The sequence below is a fragment of the Pollicipes pollicipes genome, unplaced genomic scaffold (assembly GCF_011947565.3).
Source record: "Pollicipes pollicipes isolate AB1234 unplaced genomic scaffold, Ppol_2.1 Scaffold_6138;HRSCAF=7277_pilon_pilon_pilon, whole genome shotgun sequence".
Classification (NCBI taxonomy): Eukaryota; Metazoa; Arthropoda; class Thecostraca; order Pollicipedomorpha; family Pollicipedidae; genus Pollicipes; species Pollicipes pollicipes.
Genome location: NW_023596818.1, coordinates 37,124,304 through 37,139,598, shown reverse-complemented (window position 1 = coordinate 37,139,598; position 15,295 = coordinate 37,124,304).

The following is a 15,295-nucleotide window of genomic DNA, read 5'->3' as shown; positions in this document are numbered from 1 at the left end:
AGAACGTGCCGCTGGACCGGTCACCAGAGACGCCGCCGCTGACCGGTCACCAGGACGCACCACGTTACTTTCGCGCCATGATAGCTGGCAGGTGTCAACTGATGGGGACCACACACACTTATCAGAATCTCAGACAGTACAGGTGGCTTAGCGCGCGCACGGCGGTGTTAAACGCGGCCGTTTTGGTGTATGCCGCTGCACCGCCTTTGATGTGTCCCGGTTGATCTGTCACCGCAGCAAACCTGGGCACAATCGCGATAGGGGCGAAGGCCAGGCGTTTAAGATGACATCTAATGCTAGTGTCCCACTCGATGGTCTTTTATGGCCGACTTCACTGGCAGGATTGGAAAACATGGTTATTTGCCGGACTTTCATGCCCAGTGCGACTGGTCTAGAACCGGACAATTCGATCAGGTGCTTAGTTCGGTTAGATCGTTAATGTCTCAGTGTAGCTCTCTCACTCTTCCCCATTGTTCTCTTCGGAATGTAATGGATATTTCTAAATCGCTCCAGAAAAGGACAAGAAAAAAACAGGTCGAGCAACGCGTTTAGGTGCACTGGAAACAAGCGAGGGCACACGACACTCATTGCCCACAGTCCAGCGGTCAAACATTCGCCACTCACAGCGGCGCGTCCATCTCACTCAGCACCCATTTTTTGCTTGTAGGGCCCTGTTCTGTCCTTAACCGAGAAGGCTTCGCTGTCCTTCCTCCTTTCTGTCCTTCTGTATTGCCTTCCTGGAAAGGTATCCTGATTTCAATCGCGTGGCTCATGCGTAAATCCTCCTAGTTCTATTTATCACCTTCGTGTCAAACCCATTTAAAAATAAAATCACACAACACAGACAAAACCACTCGCCGGCCAGCGGCGTTCTCGCGGCCGGTCATCCGGTCGCGAAGGCGCGTCGGCAGGAGCCGGCCTGGGGCTCGGCTCCCAGTCCCCGTGTCCGAGGCTCAGCTCTCAGCCTTCGTGTCCGAGGCTCAGCTCTCGGCCTTCGTGTCCGAGGCTCAGCTCTCGGCCCCGTGTCCGAGGCTCAGCTCTCGGCCCCCGTGTCCGGGGCTCGGCTTTCGGCTCCCGTGTCCGAGGCCTCGGCTCGTGGCCCCGTGTCCGAGGCTCGGTTCTCGGCTCCTGTGCCTGGAGCTCGGCTCTCGGCTCCCGTGTCCGAGGCCTGCCCCCGTGTCTAAGGCTCGGTTCTCGGCTCCTGTGCCCGGAGCTCGGCTCTCGGCCCCCGTGTCCGAGGCTCAGCTCTCGGCCCCCGTGTCCGAGGCTCGGCTCTCGGGTCCCGTGTCCGAGGCCTGCCCCCGTGTCTAAGGCTCGGCTCTCGGCTCCCGTGTCCGAGGCCTGCCCCCGTGTCTAAGGCCCGGTTCTCGGCTCCTGTGCCCGGAGCTTGGCTCTCCGCCCCTGCGTCCGAGGCTCAGCTCTCGGCCCCCGTGTCCGACGCTCGGCTCTCGGCTCCCGTGTCCGAGGCCTGCCCCCGTGTCTAAGGCTCGGTTCTCGGCTCCCGTGTCCGAGGCTCGGCTCTCGGCTCCCGTGTCCGAGGCCTGCCCCCGTGTCTGAGGCTCGGTCCTCGGCTCCTGTGCCCGGAGCTTGGCTCTCCGCCCCCGCGTCCGAGGGCCGGGCGCCGGGCCGTCTCGGTAACGGCCCGGCCGGGGCACCGCGCCGGGCCCGGGTCACGTGCCGCCCAACGGACGTGCCAGCCGTGGCGGCCGTGATGTGCGACGAGGCGCGCGGCACGGTCGGAACGGCGCTCGCCGACCGCGCGCGCCCGCGCTACCGGTGGGCGGCTACCGGAGATCTGAAGCGCTCACCGCGGGCTGGGAGGAGTCCTCCGCCAGATGCCGCGTGCGATGCCGAGGATTGCGATGGGGGGGGGGGGGGAGAGTATGTGGGCATCTGTGGAGGGGCCACGAAATGTGGCTTTACATGCTGGAGTGACAGTCCCCGGAAATGACGCGCCGAAGGTTCATGAGAGCCTTTTGAGGCATGCATAGATGGCTTCAAATTTCAGTCTTCGTCTTCTTCTGGTGTCCCGCGAATATATAGTTTCCAGCAGATGACCAGATCTACTGGGATGGCGATGCTGTTCTTCCGATTTCCTTTTCTTTCAATACATGTGATCCCTAAGAGTGCTCTTTGGAGAAAATTTACCTACAGTTTTGTTGCTCTTACCATGTGATGTTCAGAACGCCCCAGCAATTTTCGGGAGTGCTGCTCAGTGTCATGTCGGTCCGTCGGGGCCGTGGGGATGGGATCACGCGATTTGTGTGTTGTTTCTGTCCGTTTAACGCATCAGGGCTCACGTAAACTTTGTTAAACTAGTGAAGATGCCCTTGCCACAACACAATCTGAATGTTCCTGGTGCTGTTAAACGGGTGTTGGTGGAAAGAGGTTGCATAACCCAACGAGAAAGCATAATATCATTTTCAAGAATTAACGCTGTTGTCAAAAACGCTGATTCCAAACCCAGCACCATTTTGGATCGATGCACCTCCAAAGACGCTTTCCCGCGCCTGTTGCCTCGCAGGCCCCAGAAAATGTCACCGTGTCCGGCCAAGCGCTGCTGTCTGATCACATTACCGATGGCTGGGTCGAGCCGGGTCACGTGACCGTCCCGGACGTCGACAGAGCGTGGGGCGTCTCATCAGCTGACCGTCCTGCGCGGTCCGGCGCAAAGTCCCCAGAGAGAGGAGACGTCCCCCGTCACCCCGCCAATCAGCCACCTCACTCAGCATTCTCGGGCGATGTCTGCGAGGTCGGAAGGGATGTGACCTGCGAGCCTGGTCGTGCTCCTGTCGTACATGCTGCCATTCCTTGTGTCTTTGAAAGAGCGTGTGCTGTACCGCGGCGAAGCGTCCACCCGTGTCAAGCGTAGAACCAGCGAGAGCCTTCTAGAGCTGCTGAGGGTGCACACGGAGGTGGGCCGCCGGAGCTGCACACGGAGGTGGGCCGCCAGAGCTGCGCCTTCCGGGCTGCGTTCGCATGGAACAGATCTCATGCGGCGGCACGGGACTAGCAGGCCCGAGTGCCTGCACAGGGCGAGCTCGGCGGTCGCTCCAACATACTGACGGGTCGCAGTCCATCGCGTGCCTTAGTGTTGTGTTGTCAAGATCCGTGCCTACGTGCGTACGTGCGCGCGTGCACGTTTGCGTGTGCGTGTGCGTCTGTGTGCGTGAGCTCTCTTTCACCACGCCAGATGCTAAATTAAATGTCATGCAGGGCTTCAACATTTCTACGCCTCATCTCAGTGTAGGCGCCATGCCACACACACACACACACACACACACACACACACACACACACACCCACACACACACACACACACACACACACCACCACACACACAACACACACACACACACACACACACCACACAACACACGGTGTTTTCAATATATATGTATATATATATATATATATATATATATATATATATATATATATATATATATATATATATATATATATTTGTGTGCGTGCGTGCGTGCGTGCGTGCGTGCGTGCGTGCGTGTGTGCGTGCGTGCGTGCGTGTAAGTACGCCAGCTAAGCTTGACGTATAGTTAGAACAGCCACTTTGTGGAGGTTACAAGAATGCATATTTGATTGAATGATTGATTCTTCACCCTGGAATGAGAGGCCAAAACTCAGATAATGTTTTCTCTCTCTCTCTCTCTCTCTCTCTCTCTCTCTCTCTCTCTCTCTCTCTCTCTCTCTCTCTCTCTCTCTCTCTCTCTCTCTCTCCTCTCTCTCTCTCTCTCTCTCTCTCTCTCTCTCTCTCTCTCTCTCTCTCTCTCTCTCTCTCTCTTTCTATCTCTTTTCATCCCTCTCTCCCTCTCTCTCTCTCTCTCTTTCCATCTCTATCTCTTTATATCGGACCTTCTACTGCTCTAAATTCGAATCAGTAGGAACGATAACGGTAAAACGGGTCACAGCTTACGAGCTGTAAAGACACCCCACATTGATCAGATATGATCCCATAATGACGTGGAAAGGCTTCTTGTTATTCCTTACCTCGGTTCCGAGAAGACATAGGTATTTAATCAGATGTTCAAAATGAATGGCGCTGTCCGCGCTATGTCGGGTATGTTTACCTGCTAGTTGATTCGAGGCCTAAGTGAATAATGCTGTGTACCTACAGCGTCACAAAACACCGTGTAAACTTACAGCGAGGCTCGACCAATTAAACGCACTCGGCTGTTTCGAACGCGTGAACATCAACGAAGCGCAATGACCATAGTGGTCGGACTGCTGACATGCTTGCACAAGCTGCTGTCGACAAGTCGGCTTCAACATGGAGAGACTCATTCAGATGGGCTGCTAGTTACATCGATTTTGTCATCACCTAGTCGTCACAGCCTACAGTGCTCCATGGACACCTTCAACACCGCCACAGCCTGAAAGTGGCTCACCGGCTTCCTCATGTGACAGGTGGCGTCAGGTGTTCAGACTGGAACAGCTGGAGCAACGTCCATACCAAATTCATGTCAACTTTGTCACTCGATCTCATTGCGTCATTGAATCGATATCGCCAGGCCTGCAGGACGGTCATCTCGTGCAGGGATCTCGTATTCGGACTTCTCCAGCGCTTTTGCAACGCGCCAGGGATTTATGCTGGCTGAGGTAGGAGGCGCTCACGCGCCGCCATCACTCATCGAACGCCGGACTGTGGCTTAACGGATCAGTCTCACTCATTTGTGACACTCGCAGTGCACCGCAACGAACTGCCGGGCCGAGTTTGGCTTATCTGGAAGGCCTTGAGAACGTGTGCAGCAGGACGGCCAATCAAACAACGGTGAAGGGTGAGAGATAATCGCCATGCTTGTCGCCAGTCTGGATCAAAACGGCCTAGGCATGTATAAGTTCTGGATAGGGCAGTATCTGCAGAACTTCCGTACTGGGAGCTTGCCGATCTCTGAAGACATGGAACTGCAGCATTATTTAATGGAACGCACGGAATTGAGGAGCGTGTGGCTTATAGACCGTTTGCGTTAGGTAGTGCGTACGGGACGCCATCGTCATTGAAGCTTTGCGACGCACTCAGCTGCTAAAGCTATATGGCACCGCCTGCCCCCCGACCTGAGAGGAACGGCGAGCACCGCGGGGAATCGAACCCCGCACCTCTGGTTCCCCATACGCGCAGTGGTTAACGTAAACGCCTTAACCACTTAACTATTGGCACCTTTGCGTACGGGGTACGGGGTTGCGTATGCAGAATTTGCCATTGGGGACACAATTCAGTCTAGGACAGTAAAAACTCGGCTTAAGTGCACCGCAAGCATATATATATATATATATATATATATATATATATATATATATATATATATATATATATATGTGTGTGTGTGTGTGTGTGTGCGCGTATTTGTATATTTTTTGCCAACATCGTGTGTTCTTCATCTCCTTAGTGTTAGGTGTGTAGCCTGGGTTTTTCATTACCGACATTTATCAATGTGCTTATTTATTGATAGAATTAAAGAAGGCAATGGGACAAGGGTGATGGTAAATGGTGATAGACCAGACAAGCGATTCTCACATCACTAAAGAATGCAAGAGAGAGAAATCTACAGGATGGGAGTATTCGAGCTTGAAGAGGGCATTGCTGTATATCAGCAGCAGAATGTGATAACTGATCCGCAATGCGTGACGTGCAAACATTACAGCACAGTACGACTCAGTCGTAATTGTCACCAGCGTTGGCATGGAAAGAAAACGCAGGCCAGCTGCGGGACCGGCCTCAGGCATGACCGGGCTCGTGACGCCAAGATTAAGACCGATCTGGCCACTTAGAGACATTCCCCGACGGTGGGAACCCGTCGGAGCGAGTCCGCGATCAATATCAGAGATTGGCGCTGTTTCCCGCCAGACTTTCCTTTCTTCCTGTCGTCTCATCAGATTTCCTCCGACCGCCTGCTCAGCCAGTGGTTCAACAGGCTGAGTGCCAGACCCTTACTCAGTGAGGTCAGCGATTCTATTACCTTTAGCTAGCTGTGGTTGGTCGTCAATGCCACCACTGCAGCTACAGCTGGACCCTGCACTGCCCGGGGTCGTATTTTCAGAGGCGCCCCGTGAGTTCTGTTTTGTAATGTTTGCTGGTGCGCAGAAAACGGAAAAGACGGATCGTTCAGGGCAGCAGCACATTCATCACAATATTCCACGGCAATTTAACGCTCCGGATCGTTCGCAGCAGTTTTTGTGAGCCGTAAACGAGGCTCTACCAAACCATCGGCTGGTCTGCAATGAGCACCAAAACCGCCGCACAGTCTTCAAAGGGATTTCGCCGCCACTGTCGTGACCGACACGATGACGGTCAGTCGGTGACGCGTGGCTTGATCGCCGACAGGTGTGGACAGTGGTGGGCGCTGCTGCCTCCGGCCGGGTGAGGACGTACGCACCCCCACCCGCCAGCGCCATCACCACCCTCCGGCAGCGCTTCGTCATGTTGAGCGTGCCGGGGCGCGCCGACTTTCCACGGGGGGGGGGGGGGGGGCAGGGGAACGAAAACGGGACGCAGAGCGAGGACGACACTGTCGCATCCAGCAGGGAAATGAATGGCCTCTCGACTGGACATCGCTCGTTCGACGAGCGTGAGCTCCACTGGACCGTTCCTCCCGCGACGACAGCAAGCAAGTCAAGGCGGTGCCGACAGCGCCCAGATAAGCCAGTGTCCGCGTAGTCGAAACGACCAGTCTGGGAAGCAGGTCGAGCAGGGTGAACCAGCAGAGCCGCAGCACCGGCTGGCGAGGACTGCACCAACCGAGCAGGGGATGCCCATTGTCGCTGTCGCTCGCTGGACGCGGCATCTACGGCCCGGGCGGCCCACGCCGCCGAGCCGTGACACGGCACCGCGCGGCGCTGCGCTCAGATTTCCGCCGCCTTATCGCGTCGCCTGGCCGGTCCCAACGGGCCGACTGGCCGCGGCAGATATGCAGATTGCGATGAGCCGGCGTCCCCGGCGTCGCCTGCGCCGCCCGCTGGTAATCAGTATGGTAATAGCGTATACGCCAGATCACATCAACAAATGAGGCGCCAGGCTCGTCGACGCCGCTCGGTAAGGGTTTGTTCTGCCACACAGCGCTCGGCAAAGATCTTTCTCCGCCACCCCTCGCCCGGCACAGGTCTTCCTCCGCGCCCACCGCCCGGCACAGGTCTTCCTCCGCGCCCACCGCCCGGCACAGGCCTTCCCGCGCCCACCGCCCGGCACAGGTCTTCCTCCGCGCCCACCGCCCGGTCTTCCTCCGCGCCCACCGCCCGGCACAGGTCTTCCCCGCGCCCACCGTCCGGCACAGGTCTTCCCCGCGCCAACGAATATTGAAAACAGGCCAGGTGGCAGGGCTGAGTGACGGATCATTTTAAAAAGAAAAGTGTTCCCATTCTGCTTATTCAAATTCCCGTTTGCACCTTTCATGCCGCACCAGTCTTACCGCATTTTCCACGCATCTAAATTCGCCATTTCGATGAGTTCGTTTTGGCTCAAGTGTTGGCCTTGTCAACACGTCTGAATCTCGAGGTTAGTCGTCAGCAACAGATTCCTCGGCGAGGCGGCAGTGCCAGTGATTGTGAATAGCGCCCCACGCTGACCGCCAATAACATGCCGTTGTTGTAGAACGCGATCCGTCTCTCTAGAATGGGCAATACGCATTGTTATCCGGCCTGACTGCCGTCACATGCGTTAGAACTGTCATCATGCGTACACTTTGTTCCCGGAGCATGTCAACTTCTGTTATGATCCGAAAGATGGACGATGGGAATGCTTGGAAAGTGCGATGTCTAATTCGATAAGTGTGTGAGTAGCAAATAAGTTTGTCTCTGGCGCCTACTAGTGCTGTCCTGTATCACCCGCACCAAGGGCTGAGCTCCTGACTGAAGAAGCAGCTGCGCCGCTAGACTTTCGGGATGCGCACGGCTCTAATAATGCTCCAGGTCACTGGATCCCGAGAACAGCGAACGCCGAGCCACCCGAGCCACGGCGGTCCGCGCGCCCGCCTCGGACGACTGGTGACGCGCGGTGCAGACCGGCCGGCGTCGCGTGACGTCACCACAACGCCCGTGACGTCACTCATCGCGCGTCGTCGGATCGACGAGGTTCAAATGCCAAGGTGCCAGGTGCGGCGAGGGGAAGTGACAGCATCGGCAAGAGGTAGCGATCAGACAACGAGCTCTGCAGCTGACTGGAGGACGTCAGGGATTGTGGGCCGTGACACGTGTGACAACAACGTGCAGGATCACCTGCCCCAGTTTTCCCCGATTCGGGATGGATTCTGCACCGTCTGCACAGGAAGTCACATGCTTCGTCGTGCACTGTGCGAGCTTTGGGCAAAAACGAGCTGAAATGCATGAAGCGAATGCATGAAAATGATGGCAACAGAGCTTTTCATACAGTACAAGTGTGCGTCGCTGGTTTCGTCAAGAGAACGACAGCCGCCAACCATGTCCGCTCTCGCCCGCAGACGCTGTCCGCCCTCGGCCGTCGACATTGTTCGCCCTCGGCCGCCGACATTGCCCGCCCTCGGCCGCAGACACTGGCCACCTCCGGCGCCGACGGTAACCACCCTCGACAGCAGACACTGTCCGCCCTCGGCCGCCGGCATTGTTCGCCCTCGGCCGCCGACATTGTCCGCCCTTGGCCGCAGACACCGGCCACCTCCGGCGCGGACGGTATCCGCCCTCGACCGCCGACATTGTCTGCCCTCCGCCGCCGACACTGTCCGCCCTCGGCCGCAGACACTGGCCACCTCCGGTGCCGACGGTATCCGCCCTCGACCGCAGACACTGTCCGCCCTCGGCCGCCGACATTGTCTGCCTTCGGCCGCAGACATTGTCCGCCCTCGGCCGTCGCCAATGTCAGCTCTCGGTCCGGTGCCGATGCTGCACGCTCTCAGCCGTCGCCAATATCAGCTCTCGGCCGGGCGCCGATGCTGCGCGCCCTCAGCCGTCGACAATGTCCGCCCTCGTTCGCAGACACTGTCCGCCCCCGGATGCCGATACTGTCACGGTCGGTGACCTCCAGCTACGGAGATGACGCCCAGCTCACCCTCGACCGGAACGGGATAGGTTTCCGGCCGGCCGCGGCACTCACACCCAGCAACAGGAGTGGCGCGGGCTCCATAGAACGGCACGTCCGCCCATGTTCCTCCCCAGCGTGCCGGCTCGCCACGCTAAGAACCAGCGCCAGAGTCCGGCCCGGGACAGGTGTCTCGCTGTTTGGGCCCTGCCGGTGCCGAGCGTGAGCGGTGCTCAGCACGGGACAGCAGACGCGGACACTGCGGCTGAGGGGGACAAAGCGGCTGAGGGGGCACAGCGGCTGAGGGTGACACAGCGGCTGAGGAGGACACAGCGGCTGAGGGGGCACAACGATGAACGGGGACACAGCGGCGGATGGGGACACAAAGGCTGAGGGGGCACAGAGGCTGAGGAGGACACAACGGCGGACGAGGACACAACGGCTGACGGGGACACAGCGACTGAGGGGGCACTGCGGCTGAGGAGGACACAACGGCGGACGGGGACACAGCGGCGGACCGGGACACAGCGGCGGACAGGAACACAGCGGCGGACGGGGACACAGCGATTGAGGAGGACACAGCGGCAGACCGGCGCCCGCTCTCCGGCGTGACGCTGCCGGAAGCGGAGGGCGCGCAGTCGCCGGGGCCCGGCGGACCACTTGGTACGCTGTCGCCTGCAGGTCGCAGAGACGGCCGCCGTCGTCATGACTCACCCGCTGCGAGACCGGCCGTCTGCCGGCCCGTGACTCAGCCGTGACTCAGCCGTGACTCAGACCGGCGCATGGCCGAGGCGTATTTATAGCGGGACGATTGTTTGCGATGTGGGCGGCGCCGGTGGAGGCATGCAGCAGGGCGGACGGCGTGGCGGGGCACGAGCTGGGTACCACCCGCGCCGGCCTCCGAGGCCAACACCAGCAAACAATGTATAGGGACAACAGGGCTCATTCCAGCCTTTGTTTCGAGCATTAGCGGCATTTTCCAAGGCTTCTTGTGGCCTTTAATTGCGCTTTCTGGTTTTATAGGTCTGCTTTGTTTGGTGTTGTAAAATGCTTACTGGCCAAGCGGCATCACGATTGGCGGAAGGGAGCTGGGACACCGGTCTTCAAAAGCAATGGGAGATGCAAGAACAAGGCTGGGATGAATAGGTCTCGCGGCATATGCGGTATAACGAAATACTCATAAATATCATGTGGATACACTCGTTATGTCCAAATGTCTGATGTTGACTTTGTGTATATGCAAATGTGGTCAGAGATTTAAATACAACATACAGCAATAATTCACAGGATATCCATCTGTTTTACCCGGCAGGTGATCATGCCGCACACACAAAGAATCGTTTACTCAATTACGTACGGCTTACTAGCCAACGGCAGTTAATGGTGTAACACAAAGCGTTTTGGTTCGGCGTTCCAGCCGTTTATCGCCAACGGCCCTCACCTATTCTTTGGGTCTTAACAATGCACGCTTCGCTAGCGTGCTTGACAAATGTCACACGTAGCCAACGTTTGTTTAATGCGTTTTTGTTTGTTATGATGTTTTATGTGTTTAATGGTGCTTTTTAAAAATGTTATGATGTTATTGTTTTTGTAATTAATTTGTAAATTTATGATGTTATTGTTTTTTGTAATTAATTTGTAAATTCATGATGCTATTATTTTATTTTAGTGGTGCTTTTTAATTTTATTATGTATTGTGATGTTCAGTATGTTTAATGAGAATTTCTCAACTGCGTGCGAGCGAACTCTTATCCTGACGTCTATTTCCTATCGGAAGCAGACGCCAGGTGCCGTAGACGCAAAACGGTGTCTAGCTTGGCTGTGTACGCTGAATCAGTGTTACCAATACCTTCAGAAGGCAGCTGTTGGATGCGCCGCTCGTAAATACCAGGATGTTTTGCCAACAAACGGGAGCCAAAAGCATGAGCGCCTGCAAATGCTAACTACACGCTATGCGGGTACCAACCAAGCCAGCCAGCTCCCGTTCGGCACCCATAAATCCGGCAGAGACCCGTTCCGAAGCGACCCACCCGCAGGCGGCGCGTGTCGAGGGGGGGGGGGAGGGGCGCATTATTGGCACTGATGGCTCATATCAGCGATCAGCACAGGCGCCAATTTTCCTGTGACATTTCGAGCACAGGCACCGTTAGAGCTTTCAGTCGCTCCTCGACACTTAACCGGCATTTTTCCGCTTCAGGAGCGCGTTCCGTTTGACCCCGCGCCGCGAGTGTGGCCGCCAGACTTGGTGCTCGATGCGATCAGGACCGTATTTGGGAGCGCAAGTGTAGCCAGCACGCTGGGAGCGTGTGGTCGGGCAGCTGCCACTGGCGCCACGTGGATCGGGGCGCGCGGCACCGTCAACAGATTGTCCGCACTCCAATTACCATCATTCCACCGAACACCGGCGGTAGATTGGCGCTGCTGAGCCATTGTTATCGTCCGTAATTGCCGGGTGTTTACATGTATCATTGACGGCGGGGCGCGGGCCGGTCCTGCGGTGGATCGAAGCGCCTCGACGCCTCGACGCCTCCACACCTCGCCTCGCTGGCAGCCCGATCGACGGCAGGCCGAACAGTCACGTGTAGTCTCGGGCTGTCGTAACTGCCGCCAGCAGGCCGCCGCCGACACGCGACCGCGGCACTGGTGGAGCCTCCTCCCAGCCGGCGGACAGCGACGCCGGTGCGCTGATTCAGCCGGGCCTTCGTTAGGAGCCCTGGAGCCGCCCTGAGCGCCCTGATCGCCCATACCTGCCCTGAAATATCAGTCGACACGCGTCTCGGCCTGGGTGCAGCGTTTATCGGCGTTGCGTGCCGGTGCATCCGTAAGAACGGCCGCGGCTCCCGTCCATTGTCCATAGTAGAGCCTGTGGCGTGTGCGGAGTGTACACCGGTGCGGTATGCAGGATTCGAACCCCAGTCTCAGCAGCCAGGGAACCGACAGAGGCTGCACGACGAGGAAAAGGCGACGGTCCTACGATTCACTGGAATGCGGTGGTCAGGTATGCGCGACGCGCTCAGCCGCATTCAGAAAGCTGTACGGTGCATAGCCAGTGCGAAGAGTTGGTTCAACGCCGGCTGCCCTCGCAACACAACTGTATTCTGTATTCTGATGCATGATAACGCAATGCCATGTAGCCCTAGCACACAACAATCAGTCGCATGTCTTTGCGTCCAGTTTGCTGCGGTCAGTTTTACCGCAACTGGTTATAGAAACTACATAATCCATACAAACCTGCTTTTTTAGCCTTTGTCCGGAAAAGAGAGAAATAAAGGTTCTAGAAAGCCTGCATGTGCCGGCCCTCCAAAGCAGCTCTCTGGCACAGGGACGCGTCGCAGAGCAGTATTTGGACCCGGCCACGGGTCAGCACACGCAGAGGGCGCCAAAAGACCTGCCCGTTCCGCTGGCGGCCGAGGCTAATTGAAACGCTGCGAGGTGCGTTTGTAATTATCCGCCTGTCATTTGTCACGGACGCCTCGGCGCAGGTGGCGGCACCGTGGCGGGCAGAGACAGCCGACGGACAGAGAGGCCGGCAGGGGCGGCCAGCAGACAGAACGACCGGCAGGGGCGTTGGGCGGACGGAAGGGCCGGGAGGGGGGGGGGGGCGGCCGACCGACAGAAGGACCGGCAGGGGCGTTGGGCGGACGGAAGGGCCGGGCGGGGCGGGCTCCCGCCCTCTCGTGCTCTGGTGGCCCTGGCTCCCGCCCTCCCGTGCTCTGACGGCCCCAGCCCCCCCCCCCCCTCTCGTGCTCTGGCGGCCCCGGCTCCCGCCCTCCCGTGCTCTGGCAGCGGTGAACACCACCGCCGTGCCGGCCCATTACTGCCGCCGTTATGGGGTCGGCAGCTGCGGTCAGCTCAGAGTAAACAGATCATGTCAGCGCTCCGGAGTCGTCCGTCAGGACCCAGAGGGCTGCCCGCCTGGCGCTGAGGGACCCAGAGGGCTGCCCGCCTGGCGCTGAGGGACCCAGAGGGCTGCCCGCCTGGCGCTGAGGGACCCAGAGGGCTGCCCGCCTGGCGCTGAGGGACCCAGAGGGCTGCCCGCCTGGCGCTGAGGGACCCAGAGGGCTGCCCGCCTGGCGCTGAGGGACCCAGAGGGCTGCCCGCCTGGCGCTGCTGCTCGTCGCCGGGTGAGGTCGCTGTACGCTCTGCGACACCGCCAGGTGAGGTTAAAGGGCCGGCAGGTGAGGTCACAGGATCGGAAGGTGGGGTCACAGTGCCGGCAGGTAAGGACGCAGCACAGATGGGTGAGGGCACAGAACTGGCAGGTAAGGTCACAGGGCTAGCAGGTGAGGTCACAGGACCGGTAGGTGAGGGTCACATGACCAGCAGGTAAGGTCAGAGGACCAGCAGGTGATATCACAGGACCGGTAGGTGAGGCCACAGGACCAGTAGGTGAGGTTACAGCACAGGTAACAGCACAGGCAAGTGACGACATAGGACCGGTAGGTGAAGTCACATGACCAGCAGGTGAAGTCACAGAACCGGCAGAGGATGTCATAGAACCGGTAGATGGGGTTCTCCGGAAGGCGAGGTTATTTGGCCAGAGAATGACTAACCGAACTTCATTGCAGGGAGCCGTTGACAGTCGCTGAACCGTCTAAGGTCGCCCAGCGTCTGGTGTATGGGCGAAACTGTGCGTTGATGGCTGTGGTTTTTTATCGCAGCAGAACATAAATCTTCGGCTTAACGCTGTTTGAGACATGTAGTGTTTTGAGACATAGCGGTCGGTATAAGCGGTCTTTGCTTCGCAGCACAAACTCATCACACCCCGACAGCGCTGGTCCGCTTGGCCTGGGACAAAGATGGACGACCCGCATCTTTAGAGAAGCTATCCAGGATTTTTCTTTCATTTTAAACAGTTCAAATTCCGTCTTCCCTAGGCCACGGGCCTCCAGGGATCAGTTGTGTAATGCTGATGAAAAACACAGATGCCTGGCACAGTTTGGAGCGATGCATCTGAACAGGTCGGCTTTGTTCTGGCAGACCATGTCGATAGCTAGAATTTACATTCATGAAACATTTAAATCATTGAATTCAGCCAGGCGCCACAAGGAGAGCACTCCGTAAAATCGATTTATGTTTGACTTCCGGGGCGATTTCGCATTAGCGGGGCCTACAACTGCGGATTAGACCGTTTGATATGTAAAGCCTGATATATGCGAATATTTCATGCGCGGACCGCCCAGACTGGAGGGTAAAATGCAGCTAGGAGCACAACTTGACAGGCCGCGCGGAACAGCTGTCGTATATCTGCTGGCTCTAAGTGGCGGTCAAGACTCGTTTCCTGGCGGCTTGCGGCTCGTCACACCGTCAATTTGATATATCCGAGCATCGTTTGTCCAGCCGATTGTTCCGAGCCCAGCTTCCTTCTGCTCGTCGTTAAATTTAATTGTCCTGCGGCTCTGGAACAATAAATCAGCGATTTAATTTCGTTGTCGGAGAGGCCGACGCGTCGCCCGCTGAGCGTGCACATCCCGCGCTAGCCCGCCGGGTCACCCAAGGCCTGGACTCCGCTGCCAGTGACATGTTCGGCGGGCACGTGGTGCACTCCACAACGCGGCAAATGGCGTCCTCAATTAACACAGGGGCGTCCGCGTCACAAGCGCGAGGACTTCACCGTCGGAGTGAAAAGCGTCGGTGTGTGACGCGTCAGTTCGAAGGCTCGGAAAGCTGCGTCCTGCTCGGAGTCGGTGTTAATGGAGGAAGCCACGGCAGATGGCTAACCTAGGGTGCCGCGCTGTGAACGGCGCCGCTGCGCCAAAAGCAAGATCATAATTCATTTTTTGAATAACAGGTCGTTGCATGACTAAGAACACAATGCGATGTATCGTGCCAACTCGCCGGTGCTTCTGAGATCATGAATATTGCCGGAGAACGTGCAGCAGTTAATTGCAAAAAAACATTTGCACGCTTTCCGCCTCGTAATCGTATTCCAGGATGTGCCCCAGGACCTGAATAATTAGCTGCTCATCAGTTATTTTGCTAGCACTACCGAAGTCGGATTTCAATTAACAACAGATGCAATAAAATATCTAGATAATAGAATATATTTCCCTTTCTCTTTCTCTCTCTCTCTCTCTCTCTCTCTCTCTCTCTCTCTCTCTCTCTCTCTCTCTCTCTCTCTCTCTCTCTCTCTCTCTCTCTCTCTCTCTCTCTCTCTCCCTCTCTCTCTCTCTCTCTCTCTCTCTTTTCTCTCTCTCTCTCTCTCTCTCTTTTTTTTTTCTCTCTCTCTCTCTCTCTCTCTCTCTCTCTCTCTCCTCGCGTGTGTGGGTGTATTGTGTGTTTTTGTGGGCTCTT